Raw genomic sequence first — 17534 nt, forward strand, 5'->3', positions numbered from 1 at the left:
AAAAAAAAAAAAGAAATCAGACAATGTATTGCACAGGGCATATGTGCTGCAAAAGACCTCTTTAAAGTGTTAAAGAGCAAAGATGTCACTTTGAAGACTAAAGCATGCCTGACTCCAACCATTATATTTTCAGTAGCTTCATATGCATGTGAAATCTGGACAATGAATAGGAAGACTGAAGAAGAATTGAGGCATTTGAAGTATGGTGTTGGCAAACTATACTGAATGTACCATGGACTTCATTCAGTATACTGAATGAACAAATCTGTCTTGGAGTAAGTACAGTTGGAATGCTCTTTGGAAGCAAGAATGGTCAGACTTTGTCTCTTGCACTTTGGTCATATTGTTAGAAGGTACCAGTTCCTGGAGAAGGGTATCATGCTTGGTAAAGTAGAGCATTAGAGAAAAAGGGGAAGATCCTCAAGATCAGTGGCTGCTAAGATGGGCTCAAACATAGCAAAGATTAAGGTAGCACAGAACCAGGCAGTGTTTCTTTCTGTTGTACATGGTGTCACTATGAGTCGGAACTGACTCTATGGCATCTAACAATAATAACAATAGGTAGAGAAGGTTGCATTATGCATGCAAGAGTCTGGGATTTGAATTACATTCATCATTTTAATGAATGTTGGTTGAACATCTATAATATACCAGATATCATGCCAGGTATACAAAGAATTTATGAGGCAAGGTTTTTACTCACAAGTAGCATTCGGTTTAATGATTGAGACACATAAATAAAAACATCACAGTTATTATAATTCATTCAATAAACATTTACTGAATCTATTATTTTGGGGTCAGGTTTCATGGTGGATGCTGCAGATAAAGAGATAAATAAGCCATGTTGTTGTTGTTGTTATGTGCCATCGAGTCAGACCCGACTAATAGCGACCCCTCCTTGGGTTTCTGAGGCATTATCACTATGGAAGTAGATTGCCCCATCTTCCTTCCAAGGAGTGGTTGGTGGGTTTGAACCACCAGCCTTCTGGTTAGCAATCAAGTGCCTTAGGCACTATGCTACCAGAGCTCCCAAATAAGCCATAGTCCTCAAGAAAACATTAAACCTTAGACATAGAAGGCATTTCACCAGGATGCTGACATGAGAAAAATTCATTTTTAGGGGAAGTAACTTTTCTCTGTACAGGGGATCAGGTAAAGGATAATGTGAGTCAGTGAGCCAAAACCATGGTAAATTTTGAAATATGGTGAGAGCCACAGGAATGGAGACAAAGGGATTTGTGGTGCAGTGAATTACTTGGTATGGCTCTTCTAGCCATGATCTTTGTGACTCCCAGCAAATGACTAAGTGGAACTATGCAAATGTAAGGTGCTTGTGGCCCACCAAGGGGATTGGATAGTTTAGTGATAATGTAAATAAGGTACATGGCACCCTTGTGGGAGTTGTTGTTGTTGTTGTTGTTATGTGCCGTCGAGTCAGCCCTGACTCATAGCGACCCCTCCTTGGGTTTCCGAGGCAGTATCACTACGGAAGTAGGATTGCCCAACCTTCCTTCCGAGGAGTGGCTGGTGGGTTTGAACCGCCAGCCTTCTGGTGAGCAGGCAAGTGTCTTAGCCACTATGCTACCAGAGCTCCCCTTGTGGGAGTAGGACTGTGGAAATAAAGTGTATGGAAACTTCATGTGGGAGTTGGTCAGTTTTGTTACTCTGCTAGTGAGCCTTCCAAGACGCAGAAAGAGGATCTCATTGCAATCAAGAGAGAAGAGGTAGAATAAAGCATGTCCTTGGACCCCAGATCCCTGCGCTGGAACTCCTTGGCAGAGAGATAGCTGAGACAATGGCAGAGAGATGGCTGAGATGCTAGCAGAAAGACAGCAGAGACACAGTGGCAGCAGAGGTAACAGAACCAAGAGACTGGCATAAGACGTGTGGCGGGCTTGTTGCCCACAGAGAAAGAAAGCTGAGTGCCTTTAGATAGGAGGCTTGTAGGCAGAGTGAGGTGCCCTAGGTGCCTCTATCAGCAGAGGTAACAAGCTTTGTAACACTTGCCAGAGCAGTGTGGAGGCCAGGCGGAGAGGCCAAGGGCCAAAGAGAGGCATGCCTAAAGGCCTGGTCGAAGGGAGGCTATCCTGATCGAAAAATTGTATTCTGAGTGTTCCTGAACCTGAATTGTGAAGTGTTGTTTCCATAATAAACCCCATAAATGTGAGTATTTCTGTGAGTTCTGTGCGGTCATTGCAACGAATTATCAAACCCAGCAGAGAAGTAGTGAGTGCCATGGGAGGGATGGCTGGTGTCTGAATTGACACAAAGGTTGGAGAATGGGGCATGTCTAGCTTCTTAGGAATAAGCTGCTGATGGTGATTCTCTTTCTCTCTTGTGAAGTTAGAGGAGGTCAGAGGAAACTGCCCCCTTGCCCTTTTTGTAGGATTATACAAGTGATATATTAACGGGGGAAAAAAAAATAAAGTAAGTAGGTGAAACTGATGTCCACAAGCCACATGCAGGTTTTGTGCTTGTGTGTGTGTGCTTCAGCTGTGAAGCATTATAAGTTCACTTTTTAGGTGTTTGAAAAATTTCTAAGTGACTAACATTGAGCTGTATAAAAATAACCCTTCTTAGATGCTAAGATAGAAGCCCTGGTAATGCAATGGTTAAGCCCTCTACTGCTAACTGAAGGGTCATCAGTTTGAACCCATCAGTTGCCCTGCAGGAGAAAAGACCTGGTGATCTGCTCTCATACAAATTACTGCCTAGGAAATCCTACGGAGCAGTCTACTCTGTCCTATAGGGTCTCACTGTGAATCAGGATAGACTTCAGGGTACACAACAACAGATGATAAGGAAAAAATTAGTTTAAATGAAGCAATATCTTGACATCTTGCTGGGCACATGAGATTTCTTTGTAGAAAGGGAACTTCCCCATTGCTGATGCCTTGATGTGTTCCTCCTCAAAAGTAAGTGTTGCCTTAGTAAAGGACAGATTTTTTTTCTTTTGGACACCAGTGTTAAGGTCCACTTGGAGCATTCAAAATGTTTCTTAAATGATTGACCAGAGTAAACCTTTAGGCTCTCTGAGGTGTTCACATGGAGTTAGCAAATATTGCACAAATAAAAAACAATCAGTAAATTATTTCCAAAGACTGGAAACAGAAATCCTCAGATGATTCACTGATGATTCAGATTTCTGTGTATCACTTCTACTCTACTTGTTGCCAAGGGAACTTGGGGCCTACTTCCTACCACACCACAGCTATAAAAAGTACTAGCAAAAGCCACAGTCGAGTAATTTCTCTACTCTTCTATTAAAAATGGCTAACGGACTAAATGTCAGTTATACAAGAGATACTCAGTTTTTATCTGTGAAAGTCATATCCACCAATAACATGAGATACTGATACGCTATGTTATAATTCTATTTATCTTTCAACCACGTTTGTCCCTTCTGCTTCCCTCATGCAGAGCGTTTTACATAAAGAACCTAAGGTGCCAAAAGCAATTGCATCTTTCTCCATAAAATCCAGACTATAAGAAAAAAAGTGATTTTATTCTTGCAGTGATAGCTATGGCCTGTGAAATCTGTGTAACCTCAGAGCCAGAGTAAGAACCCACAGTCCTGTTGCCAGCCTACCTGCCTCCCTGGGTCATCGTGGCAGGGGAAGGGTCTGAGACAGGGAGAGACAACCTCAAATGGTACCTTCACAGCTTCACTGTCGTAGTCACTATCTGTGGATCTTCTTCAGTAATCATCTTATCGAGCAGCATAAAGCAGCCGTACAGTGAAGTATGCATAAGAAGAAACCAGTAATGGGTGGGTACTTTCCATTACTTATATAATCTTTTTTTTTTTTTTTCTTCCAGTGAGTGCTTTGAATTTATTTCTAATGTGAAAACAAGGAGTGAAGTCTACCTTTATGGGTAGTTGCCAGGAAAGCTTATATAGGACACAAAGTAGGAACACAGACAAGCATACTCTGTGCTTACAGGGGACAGGAACTCCTAGACTAGGGCAAGATATTTGAAAGTATTCCAGGAGTGAGTTTTTCATATCGCTGGATGCTTACCAGACAATTCACAAAGAAAGGAAGTTTCCACTTTTAAGATAGACAGGCATATTTTCATTTATAGTAACCTACAGCCAGAGGGAAGCTGACAGCTAATCTTACAGAAACCTAATCTGAGAGATATAAGGCACCTAAGATTTTTTTTATTGCACTTAAATTTATATAATATCAGGAGCTCTGGTGGCGTAGTGCCTAAGGCATTTGACTGCTAACCAGAAGGTGGTTCAAACCCACCAGCCACTCCTTGGAAGGAATGTTGGGCAATCTACTTCCGTGGTGTTACCACCTCAGAAACCCAAAGAGGGGTTGCTATGAGTCAAAATCGATATTTCGAAATATTAGGGTCCTTCTGTCCTTTGAAAGGAGAATGAGATCGACTAGGAGGTTATAAATTCAAAATTTTAAATGAGTTTTAAATATCACTTACTCATAAAATACTAAAATACAAATTTTAGCCAGAGTAAGAACCCACAGTCTTACAAATAAAATTTTCTAAAATACAAATGTAATCATATCAGCTCTTTCCACCTTAAAATATGATATGTTTCCTATTTCTTCAATGATAAAATTTAAGCTTCGTTTGCTGGTATGCAAATCACTTTGTGGCTTCATCTCATCTTTATATTCCAGCAATGAAGAAAACTTGCTCCCCAACACATACTATTGCTCTATACCTCTGGGTCTTGGCTCATGGACTTTGCTCAGCCTAGAATATCTTTCCCCTATCCCTGTAGCATAGTGCCTAAGGCACTTGACTGCTAACCAGAAGCTGGCAGTTCAAACCCACCAGCCATTCCTCGGAAGGAAGGTTGGGCAATCTACTTCCATAGTGATACAGCCTCGGAAACTCAAGGAGGGGTTGCTATGAGTCGAGGCCGACTTGATGGCACATAACAACAACAATTCCTATGTGGAAAGAAGCTCTGGTGGCATAGTGATTAAAGCTTTCTGCTGCTAACAAAAGATTGGTGGTTGAAACCTACCAACTACTTCATGGAAGAAAGATAAGGCAGTTTGCTTCTGTAAAGATTTACAGCCTTGGAAACCCCATGTGGCAGTTCCACTTGGTCCTTTAGGGTGGCTATGAGTTGGAATGTACTCAATGGCAGTGGGTTTGGTTTGGTTATTCCTATGTGATTGATTTCTACTCATCTTTTAACAATTCAAAAATCGCTTGCTCTTCAGAATCTTCCCTGATTCTACTACCTGTCAAAAGCAGTTCTAATCTAAGACTTCTAGCCTTGTCCATACTTACAATGTTGCACTTAGACTATATTTTAGCTATTTGTTCATGTGTACATGTAACTTTTCTTCTATTACACTACCTTTCTTGAGAACCAGGTTTGTATTATTATTTTTTAAAAAATCTGTATATCTCCAGCACTTTTCTCTAGTTTAGCATGTTTAGCCAAATTCAAGATTAAGGTTAGGGAATGAAGAAAATCCAGGCTGAGATACAATTGGGGAGTAGAGACGTCTTTGAACAAGTATACGCAATGCCAGCTAGCCTTTTAGTGATGTGCAGACACATGATATTGGCATAGAGTACTTTATAATGAGAAAATACTCTTCACCTTCTCTATGGAGGAAAAATATTCTTCACAAAGAAGACAGTAGAAAGCTTATCTTTGCCAGGATTTCTGGGGCCACAGTGAAGGTACGACTTGAAATTGCAGGAAATTTCCCTGATAGCAGCCCTCTTGAACCAATTCCATAGAGCTGGGTTTTCACAAAGTACACAGAGGATGAGAAATGGAAAAAGCTTTAAGAAATGTATCACCCAGTTTGAGTACATAGACATATCCACTGATCTTTGCAGCAATGCCGTTTCTTCCAAACATTGACGGGGTATATTCCTCTCTTGGATGTTGTCATCTAGAAGTTCCTCTACATGGATCATGTTTTGAAAACATCCTTGCACATTGCTAGTCATGAACACACAAGAACACTTAGGAGGGCTGGTTAAAGACCTGGGCTGACTTCCAGTTCTGGAACAAGAAGGTATAGACTCACTTTTCTCTGCTTCTCTGGGAACTCTTCTCCTAGTAGCTTGACTTGAAACAACAGGTGGCCCAGGGAAGCACCTTCTATCCACAGACACATCACCAGCAGAGAATGAGTGGGAGCCACAAGAGCATCATAAGATCGAAGCAGACCAAAATAACATGGCAAGACCTCAGAAAACCAAACTTTCACTGGAACTAAACACAAAAAAGTTAGGCCAGAATGTATATGCTAAATCTAAACAGGGCAACTGCCTGCTAAAATACAAGGTGTAACTAGAATCAAAGTCTCCTAAAATAATAACCAAAATGTCTGAGATACAATAGAAAATCAGTCATCATTCTAAACACCAGGAAAACTACAATCTGAATGAGAAATATAATCCACTGACACCAAAAATGAAATAAATTAGATGTTGTAATATCTGACAAGGAAAGCAGTCATAATAAAAATGCTTCAAGAATCAATTGCAAATCTTCTTGAAACAAATTAAAAAAAGAGAATCTCAGAAATAGAACTTATTTAAAAAAAAAAAAAAAACCTGGACAAAGTTGGGTAGCACCATTTCCAGCCTAACCTCCCAATTCTGACCATATTTCAATTCGTCATAATTATTGGACAAAATATTAACAGTTCTGGACTGGGATAGCTCCTGGGACAAATAAGGATGTGTAGTGACTCTTAGCTTTTCTTAGCTATAATCAATATTTCAATCCTCTCTCTATTTTACTACTTTGCCCTAGTAAATTTATCTCCTCAGGAAAGGAAAGTGATTCACCTAAACCCTGGGCATGAATATAATATTCTAAGAACTAAAAATAACATTTATTCATGACTAGGATTAGGTAATATAATCTGATTTGGGGACTATCTGTCTGTAAGAAGTTCCTGGTTTGACTATCTCCAAATTTACCCCAAGTTTCAAAATAAATGGCTTTACTGAGGTGATCTATACTGAATGGAAAGAGAAATGGCAGCCAATGATCAAGATTGTCTTTAGAGTTTAGAATCAATACCTTAAATGGATCCTTCCTAAATTCCAAATTCAACTTGCACTAGGTGAAGAGGATATTTTTCTTAGAACATATTTAAACTTACATGCATTAGGCAACAGGCAGTTGAAACTGCAAGGCAGACACACAAGAATGCTAGAAAGATCTCTTAGGACTGGCAAAGGCATCTTCCCAGAAAGATCCTTGGAAAAAGAACAACCATTCAAACTTTGTTGCATTTGACTGAAGCAGAATAGTAGTAATAATATGGAAATTATGAGAATTACATGAGATAACACATTAGTTATAATGGTGCTGGTCATGTTGATGGAGCCTGTGATGAAAGTGCTCCTAGCAGAAACATGTAAGAGATATTATTAGCAGGGCTTAGGAGTAGAGAAGCATAACCTCCTCAAAAACAATAAGAGAACACAGAACCAAAGGGGGAGATAAAGACAGTATCCATAGAGCATGATAATTTCCAAATGCCAGAAGAGTGGAAAAGTCATCAAATCTAGAAGGACAAAGGAAAGCATGATGAAGAATACGCATTGAGATGTCAAATAATCAAGCAGATTGACATCAAATGGAGTAGTGCACTAGGGGTCACAGACAATGGTCTTGAATGTTGCTCCTATTTGAAGCTCCTCTTTATAATGCAGAGGAGCTCTTGTGGTGTAGTGCCTAAGGCATTTGACTGCTAACCAGAAGTTTGGCAGTTCAAACCACCAGCCACTCCATGGAAGGAAGATGGGCCATCTACATCGGTAAAGATTTACCCTCTCAGAAACCAACGGGGGTCACTATGAGTTGGAATCAACTCGTTGGCAGTGGGTTTGGTTTGGGTTTGGTTTTATGATTCAGAGACAAGGAGGGTAGCCTGATGTAAAAAGCCAAAAACAACTGTGAGTACAACATAGAGATAATTATGCAAATAAGGATTCACAGCTTTGGTAGTGGAAAGCTGAAATGCTTGATAATTAGATTTTAACTATTTCATGCCATTTCAAGAAAACTACACTGGAAGAGACTTCTTTTGCTATTTTCAGTTTGTTCTCATGATATAAAACTCAAACTCAGTGCACCAAAAGTCAGGCTTTTCAAATTGTCCAATGGAAAGATCACAATGAAAATTCCTACTTAGGTTTAATATTAACTAATGCACTATATCCCAGTCAGTCATTAGCTATTTTTTTCCTAAATTTTATTTTGTTGTAATTGTTGTTGAGAATATATACAGCAAAACAGATACCAACTCAATGGTCTTTACATGTATTCTTTAGTGACACTGATTACATCCTTAAAGTTATTCATTCTCACCCTCCTTTTCTGAGTTGTTCCTCCCTCATTAGCATGAACTCATTGCCCTCTAAGGTTCTTACCTAATTGTGATGCTTAAATTTGTGTGTTAACTTGGCTGGGCCTGGTTGAGTGGCTGGGCAGCTGGATGTAGTACTCCACATGATGAGACTGGTAATCAACTCCATGGTGGAATCTCCTGTGAGCAGCTGAGTAGTTGCCTTAGGGATGTGGTCTGCTTCCTACATATATAAAGAAAAGCCTTGGGGAACAGTCTGTAGTTTATGGCATGCTGGAACCCTGCAAGTAGCCATCTCATTGTTCAGCAGCCTGCCATGCTCTGCCAACCTTGGGACTTTCAATGGACTTGAATAACTGGCCTGCTGTGTGGTTTGGTAACATCGGGACTGTGCCATTTTATTTTTCAACCTTGGGCTTGTTACCTCAGCAGACAGTAGCTGCCTGAGTGAAGAGATGCCTCTAGTGTCAGTGGGCCGGGAGCAAGAGGCAGAGCTGAAGCCCAAGGTCGAGGGGCTTTCACACAGCCCCTAGAGCCTGGCACTTGGAACTCAGACTTGTAGCCTCCCGAACTGTAAGAGAATAAACTCCTGTTTGTTCAAGCCATCCCATTTGTGGTATATTTTTGTCAGAGTGACACTAGGTAACCAGAACACTAATCTTTTAAGTTTCTGTTATCAATTTGTTATCATATTAACAGTTCTTAAAAGAGCATAGTACTCAAGACAGACCTTTTTTTACTAGTTAGGCTATGGTTTGGTTTTAAGATGATTTCACGGGCTATTTTTGGTTTAAGGTTTAGAGATTATCTCAGGGTAATAGCTTCAGGGGTTCATCTACCCTCTATGATTCCAGAAAGTCTAGAGTCCAAGAGAATTTAAAATTTTGTTCTTTTTGATCAGGTTTCTTCATGGAATCTTTGCTCAAAATGTTCAGTAATGGTAGCCAGGCACTTCCAGTTCTTCTGATACGGTAAAGGAGATAGTCACCACAGCACATTCTTTGCACAAAACTTGATGTAAGTGCTTTAAGTATATTTTTTCTATCAGAATTTTTATTCACATAATTAAAAAAAATTATTAAGATAAAAAATTTAATTTGGGTGAAAGTTTTCAGAGAAAATTGGTTTTCCATTCAACAATCCATACATATTTTCTTTTGTAACATTGATTGCAACCCCCACAATGTAACAGTGCTCGCATCACTTCCTCTGTATTCCCCATTTTCATTTTTCCTTATTTCCTGTCCCTTCCTAACTTCTGAGCTTTATCCCCAGGCAATTGCTGCTCTTCTGATTTTGTATGTTTGATTATTCTAAGAAGTGTGTACCTCCCTGGTGTTATTGCTAACCTTACAGGCCTGCCTATTTTTTGGCTGACAGTTGAACTATGGGAGTGAGTTCAGTTCCATGCTTAAAGGATGTCTAAAGGTCATAGTCTAGTGGGTCTCTATCAAACCAGTAAGTCTGGTCTTTTGTATGTATTGGTATAAGCTTTATCTTCAAATAAAAAGGGAAGTGCAACTCTGAACTATCATGATAGTTCTCCGATAACTCTCAACAGTTCTTATATCATAGTAGCTCAGTCTTTGGTTTATGGATTTCTTCATCCAGTCATGGAATGTCCTTTCATTACATTCTTATATTTCCTTTGTCTGTTGTCAGAAATTATTTGACATGTAATTTACCATGAGACCAATGATAAATATAATGTAGTTTGTTTCAACAAACTAATTTAGAAATGAAAATATAAATTTTAAATCTCTAAATTAGTAAAGAAACAAATATGGCATACAGTCATCAAAAATAATTTTTTCTCATGTTCTGAGGAGAGTGACATCTACTATAAAAATTGTTTTATATTATTCTAAGATCTAATAGTTTTAAAAATATTTTAATATCTGCAATAGTTAAATGAGTTAATACATAGTTCCAAGAGAATATTTAGACTAAAGACTTTAGAAAATATTCAATATTTGAAATGAATAAGAAAAATCTTTGCTTCCTTTTACATATGATATTTTTAAGGAAAAAGGTTTTTTTTTTTTTTACGAATATATTCTTAGAATGACCAGAGTCTGTATTTGAATTCTTGATCCTAATTGAACTTTTTAAATTTTTCAGTAAGACTTCACATTTAATTGAGTTTGCTTGGTTAAATTCAGTGTGAGAAAAATTCTTATTAGTCCTTTCTCCATAAAAGAATTATTTTTGATAAACAAAAGTATTTACTAGGAAAGATAAAATCTCTATGGTTCTCATTTAGAAATGACTTTTAAAGAGTGCAGATTGTACTGTACCTAGTACATCACATGCCATCAATAAAATGTAGAAGAGCAATTACTTTGATGGTTTCATTTACAGGCACGTTTCCCCCCTTATTCTTTGATGTTTTTATGATCTTCAGTTCCCCAACATTGCAGCCTACCAGTAGCTAAAGAAGATCAGTAAGTAACTGTTATTTCATTTGGTGGATTTTCCACTTTCAAAGGAAACTTGTATTTTAGTATAATTTCAAAATGACTCCTGAGGGGTTTTATTTCTGATATTTGAAGAGAGATGTTTTTGAAGTTTGACATCTCAAATATTATGAATTTAAAATTTTTCATCAGTGGATTTTTTCTGTGTGATGTGTTACATATGGTAAACACAACAAAATGCTTGCATGAATGAATGGTGTGGTACTAAACACATAAAATAGTAAACTTCTTAAATTCATTTTTAATCATGCAAACACAATTTTCAGCACATCTACTTCTACACAACATTTTTCTTTATCTTGGATAACTGATGCTATCTTTAGTTGAAAGAGAGTGAGCTTTCTAATCTTGTAGAGTGGAGTTCAAATGCTGGCTTGGCCTCTACTTGGTGTGTGACATTGAGCAAGTGTTTTTTTTTTTTTTTTTTCAATCTTTTTTTAAAGAACTATATGCAAAATATATAAATCAAAATACACATTAAACATAAAAATTGTTCAATAAATTGTAGCCATTATTTCTCTTTAATTATGGCTCCATGGTTAAAGATACTTGTGGAAGTTGTTTGAAAGAGGGTTTCTTGGACTCCTGTATTCTCATGTATGTTTATATTTTCTCACTTGTATTACTCAAGTATCAGAAACTGAATCATTGAGTTGATATGAATGAACCGTACTGAATAAAATTAAATATCTCAGATAGAGGGTGGTTTATTACTTTAAGCCAAATAATTTTTTTAATTATTCTGCCTATTTTTGTTATTAATTCTAATTTTACTCCATTTTAACTAAGACAACCATTGCCATAGAGTCGATTCCAACTCATAGTGACCCCATTGGATTTCCAAGGCTATAAATCTTTATGGAAGTAGATTGCCTCACCTTCCTCCCATGGAGCAGCTGGTAGGTTTGAACCATTGACCTGGTTGGCAGCTAAATGCCTTACGCACTACACTACCAGAGCTCCTTAATTTTACTCATTGCTGTTGTCGTTGTTAGGTACCATCAAGTCAGCTCTGACTCAGAGTGACCCTATGTACCATAGAACAAAACATTGCCCAGTCCTGTGCAAGCCTCATGATCCTTGCTAAACCTGAGCCCATCATAGTCACCACTATGTCAATCCACTTTGTTGAGGGCCTTTCACTTTTTTGTTGACCCTCCACTTTACCAAACATGATATCCTTCTGCAGGGAATGGCCCCTTCTGACAATATGACCAAAGTAGGTGAGATGAAGTCTGGCAATTCTCACTTCCGAGGAACATTACAACTGCACTTCTTCCAGGTTGGATTTGTTGGCTCTTCAGGAAGTCCATGGTACTTTCAATATTCTTTGCCAACACCACAACTCAAAAGTATCAACTCTTCTTTGGTCTTCTTTGTTCATTTTCCAGCTCTCACATGCATAAGAGGTGATTAAAAATACCGTAGCTTGGGTTAAGCACATCTTAGTTTTCAAGGAGATATCTTTGCTCTTCTGCACTTGAAAGAGGTCTTTTGCAGCAGATTTACCCAATGCAATACATGATCTGATGTCTTGACTGCTGCTTCCATTGGTGTTGATTGTAGAACCAAGTATATGAAGTGTTCAACAACTTCAATCTTTTCTCCATTTATGATGATGCTGCTTATTGGTCCAGATGTGAAGATTTTTGTTTTCTTTATATTGAGGTGTAATCCATACTGCAGACTGTAGTCTTCAATCTTCATCAATAAGTGCTTCAGGTCATTCTCACTTTCAGCAAGCAAAGTTGTGTCATCTGAATATTGCAGGTTATTAATAAGTCTTCCTCCAATCCTGATGCCACATTCTTCTTCATATAGTCCAGCTTCTCGGATAATTTGCTCAGCATACAGATTGAATAAGTATGGTGAAAGGATACAACCCTGACACACTCCCTTCCTGCTTTTAAATCATGCAGTATCCCCTTGTTCTGTTCAAATGACAAACTCCTGATCTATGTACAGGTTCCTCATGAGTACTATTAAGTGTTCCAGAATTTCCATTCTTTTCATTGTTATCCATAATTTGTTATGATCTACACAATCAAATGATTTTGCATAGCCAATAAAACACAAATAAACATCTTTCATAGTGACCCCTTGTGTTTCTGAGGCAGTATCTCTACGGAACTAGATTGCCCAGTCTTCCTTCCAGATAGGTTAGTGAGTAAACATCTTTCTGATATTCTTTGCTTTCATCCAATATCCATCTGATATAAGCAATGATATTTTTTGTTCCACGTCCTCTTCTTGAATTTCTGGAAGTTCTGTGTCAATATACTGGTGCAACCATTTTTTAATTATCTTCAGTAAGATTTTACTTGCGTGTGATATTAATGATATTGTTTGATAATTTCCACATTCTGTGGAATCACCTTTCTTTGGAATGGGTAAAAATTTTACTCATTAGAGTCAGAAAATTTATATATATATATATATATATATATATATATATACACACACACATATATAGGGATGTAATAGCCTATTTTGATTTAAACTTAAAAATCATTAAAAAATATTCAATTTAAGAAATTTTACTAATTTCTGGAGCAATTGCCAGGAGGAAAAGAGGAGAAGGAAGAATAATTTGGTGTCCCTTTGTTTGCCTTTCTTATTGCTGTCACTTCTTCACCCTCGATGGACATTAAACTCTTGTTATCCCTCGGACAATAGAAAGATTTAGAAGATGCAGTTATTTTCTCCCACAGAAATAACTTAAGAACACGTCTTCCAGTCTATCACCAACAGTGGTACCCAAGCCTGTTCTACCTAAAGCTGTGGCTATGTCACCTTTACATCAAGTCACTACTCACAGAAACAGAGGGTGTCTCACAGTTTTCTTGTTAGCTGAATGAATTTATTCTTCCTACTCTCACTCTCTCTTTTGTGTAGCTTCTGCAATATTGCGTTAGAGAGAAAGCCAGTATCCTCTGTAATGTAACATCTTAGAAATGGAAAAGCTCACAATTTTACCCCAGAAGCTTGTTGTAGTTTATGCAAGAGGTCCTGCTATTCCTCCGTGAGTAATTATGAAGAATTTTGTCTTAGAAATAATGTCCTACAGTGAATAGATCATTAAACTTTCAATTAAAATAAAACAACCCTTGACTGTCAGGATGTTTAATGTGAATTATAATCAAGTAGCAGATAATCATTCAAAATACTTGGAAAGAAAATAGCTTTTCTATTGCTTTAAATAACCCTGTGTGACGGGAAAAGATAAAAATCATTAAAAAATATTCAATTTAATAATTTTCTTGCACAGTGTACCTGCCATGTATACAGTATAGTTATTTTTCAAAGAATATGTTGAAACATAATAGCACCAATTATTGTTACCAGTGATCATGAAACATAACAAGAGATTCCCTCCAGAATACAGAATTAAAGACATTTCCAAGTGCTGGGAAAAGATCAGAGATAAGGGAGAAAAGTTGAAGGAAGTCCTCTAGTACTAAGCTTTACGTTAAAAACACACATCCAAGCACATTGCTTAGTATGGGATCCAAACTGAGCTAAGGCAGACCACTATATATACATATACAATAACTAATTCATTCTTAAGCTCTGGCGTATGTCCTCAAGGAGTATACATAGATGTTATATTTTCTATATCTGAGATTTTCCTTCAGTTGCATTCCTATATGAAAGCAACTTATCTTGTCCTTAAATTCTTGATTCACAATTCTGTTCCCTCAAAAGGTTGCTGACATATAGAATAGGCCACAGTTAGGAGCCCAGCCACTTAATTCCAAGAGAGAAGGTTTGACACACACCTCTACCATTAAATAATAGTGGGTAATCCTGGTTAATTATTATTATTATTTTTGTTTGATGTGTTTATCTTTAGAGTCTTTATTTTTAAAATGAAAATAATAGTCTCTGTACCAGAGTAGGAGAACAATTTGAAAAAAAAAAATCAAAATCATAAAAAAGATCAGGTTTACTGGTCTGAGAGAGCCTGGTGAGATCCTGAGACTATGGTCCCTAGTTACCTTTCAGGTCTGGAATTGAACTCACTCCTGTGGCTTCAAGACAAACAATAGACAGGCATATAGGGTGAACATTTACATCAGGCAAATACACTGCTTAGAACTGTCAATCATGGGAGAACAGAAGAATAGGATTTGCATAGGGAGATAGCCCACAGGGCAGGAATGCATAGGAAAGCAGTACACAGGGTAGATGTAACTACAGGGGGGGAACTGGGAAGAGAGCTGTTACATTGTAGGGAATTGCAATCAATGTTGTGAAACAAATGTGTGTGAACTGCTGTATGGAAAACAAATTTGCTGTGTAAACGTTTACCGAAATCAGAATAAAAATTTTTAAATATTTATATATGAAAATTTTAAGTAAAAAAAAAGTGTCTATACCGTGGAATTGGTGTGAAGATTATATAATTTATTACTAGAATTATTTAGTAATAATAAAAAATTTTTCCCTTCATTAGGTAATTAAAATATTGTTAGGAACTATTTTAACTGTATTGGTATTTTTCATTGATAATTCTTAGAATTTAAGAGCAATCTATTTTAAGCTCAGAAAATGTATATTTAATTTTGCTTTGATTATTTCATTGATTTCATGTGTCCCCCCCCTCCCCCAGGAACACGTAAATTCCTAACTGGAATTACCATTCTTGCTCTCTCTTTCTACCATACTTCCTACCATTTTCACTTGTTGCCCTTTCCCATCACATTTTTGAAAAGTTTCTGTTTCTTTTATCAGATTATTTTCTAACAGTTTTTGCACTTGCCATCTTTTTCATTTTTCCCAAAGATGATTTTAATTTTATTCTATTTTTTAATTATTTTATCTTTATTTCAGACTATTCTTGTGACTTTCTGCTCCCAATTTATAAAACTATGCTTTATTTTGTCCTTGTGATGTTGCCAATTTCATTAAAATCATCTCCTGTTTTCAGAGGCCTACAGTTCCCAGGTGTAAAGCAGTAGACACTTTACCTTCCTTTAAAAATAAGTATAGCAATACAATGTTTTTATTTTCATTTAGATCCATTTTAATTGTTATTTTCTGTATCACTGAACTCCTCCTATACCTTAATTCATATAAAAATAAAGCATGCATACCTTGAAGAGAAACATGCCTTCCTGAGTTTGGAAAGTAATTATCTCCAGATAACTTTTCCCATATCATCTTCAGATACAATCCAGATTACACAAATATTCCCAGTTTCACTAGAGAATTATGGAGGTCCTACCTGCCAGCAATCATGAACTGGGACACTTCCTCTGCAGGAAAAGCCTGTACATTTACTTTAAGATGGGTACCCAGTTGAATCACTCTGTGTAATAGTAATTCAGGTTTGTGTCAAATGTCTTGGAATTTTCTCTTATCCAGCACTCCCTGTAAAACAATTTACTGGAGATTACTTTGACTTGGGAGAGAGGAATGATAGGTAGGTTTGATGTAGTACTCAGAGGACCAATACCTGATAGTGAAGTTATGCCTCTTTTTTTGCCATTTCATAAACATGGTAACCAAGTACATCACCATCACATTGAAAGGATATCAGTGGGATAATGGAAGTACTGACTGTATCTTATTAATTCTTATAACTTCTATATTTCTTAAGCATTTTGCACATTAGATATATGTTCACATGAATTCAGCCTTTTTTTTTTTTTTGTAGAAAGAATAGAGATGGCTAAAATTGTTACCTTCAAAGAGAGTGATTTTCTTCTTCTCTTTACCAACGTAAAACAAGCACACCCAGAAACACAGGTCTCTACTCAAAACACCAAGCCTAGAGAGCACCAAGCCTAGAGAGTCCCCATTCTCTGTCATGTCCAGTACATGTGTGGTATGAATACATGTCTTGTAATTGCATATGTCATAAAAGATTGCAAAGCCACATAGCCTAGAAGTGGATGAGAAGTTAGCAGAATTACTGGAAAAAGTGCCTCAATGGCATCTGGATCTCTTTCAAATACACTACACCACACTGGGAGCACATAAGGCTGATGGAATTTTCCACTTTGTTTTAAAATCATTGTGTTTTACAAGCATTAAAGTAAGGGACTCACAAATTCAATGAAAACAGTAACAGGTCACAATGAAAATACTCATCAAATTCTTGCATAAATACTGTCATGACATCTACATTTTCAGAGTCCAGAGTCAGAGGGCAAATTTATTACAAATCAGTAGTAATACTACTGGACCATAAAATAACTGAACAAAACCATTCTCATTAGTCTTCATAGCTCATATTCTGATTGCAGTGGTTTCTGAAGAAAGACATTTAATTGAAAAGTCCACAGGTTTACAAAGCTATCAAGGGCGAACAAATTATTTGGGTTAAGTAAGTATGCAAATGAAACTTTTCAAGTCAATCCAAATGTTTTGACATATTTATGCATTATAGGTATCTCTATCTATCTGTCTGTCTATCTATACGTACAGGCACACAACACATATTGTTATTTTATGATATTAGAACTATAATATACATACTATTTGTAAATCATTTTTTCATTAATAACTTTATTCTTTTAAACTGTGAATTTTACAAACACAAGCAGCATTTATGATATCGGTACATGCTTTTGAACATGCTACCAAAGATTGTACCAGATGGACCAAGAATTATCAAGGAAGTTTATTTGAATGGCTAAATAAATTCATCTTTTGGAATTTGTGTAATTAAATTTTAAGCCATGTAAAAGAAGCTTTTTTTTTTTTTTAAAAA

This window comes from Orycteropus afer, unplaced genomic scaffold (genome assembly GCF_000298275.1).
Source record: "Orycteropus afer afer isolate SDZICR_OR568_19922 unplaced genomic scaffold, OryAfe1.0 scaffold00008, whole genome shotgun sequence".
In the NCBI taxonomy this organism is placed as follows: domain Eukaryota; kingdom Metazoa; phylum Chordata; class Mammalia; order Tubulidentata; family Orycteropodidae; genus Orycteropus; species Orycteropus afer.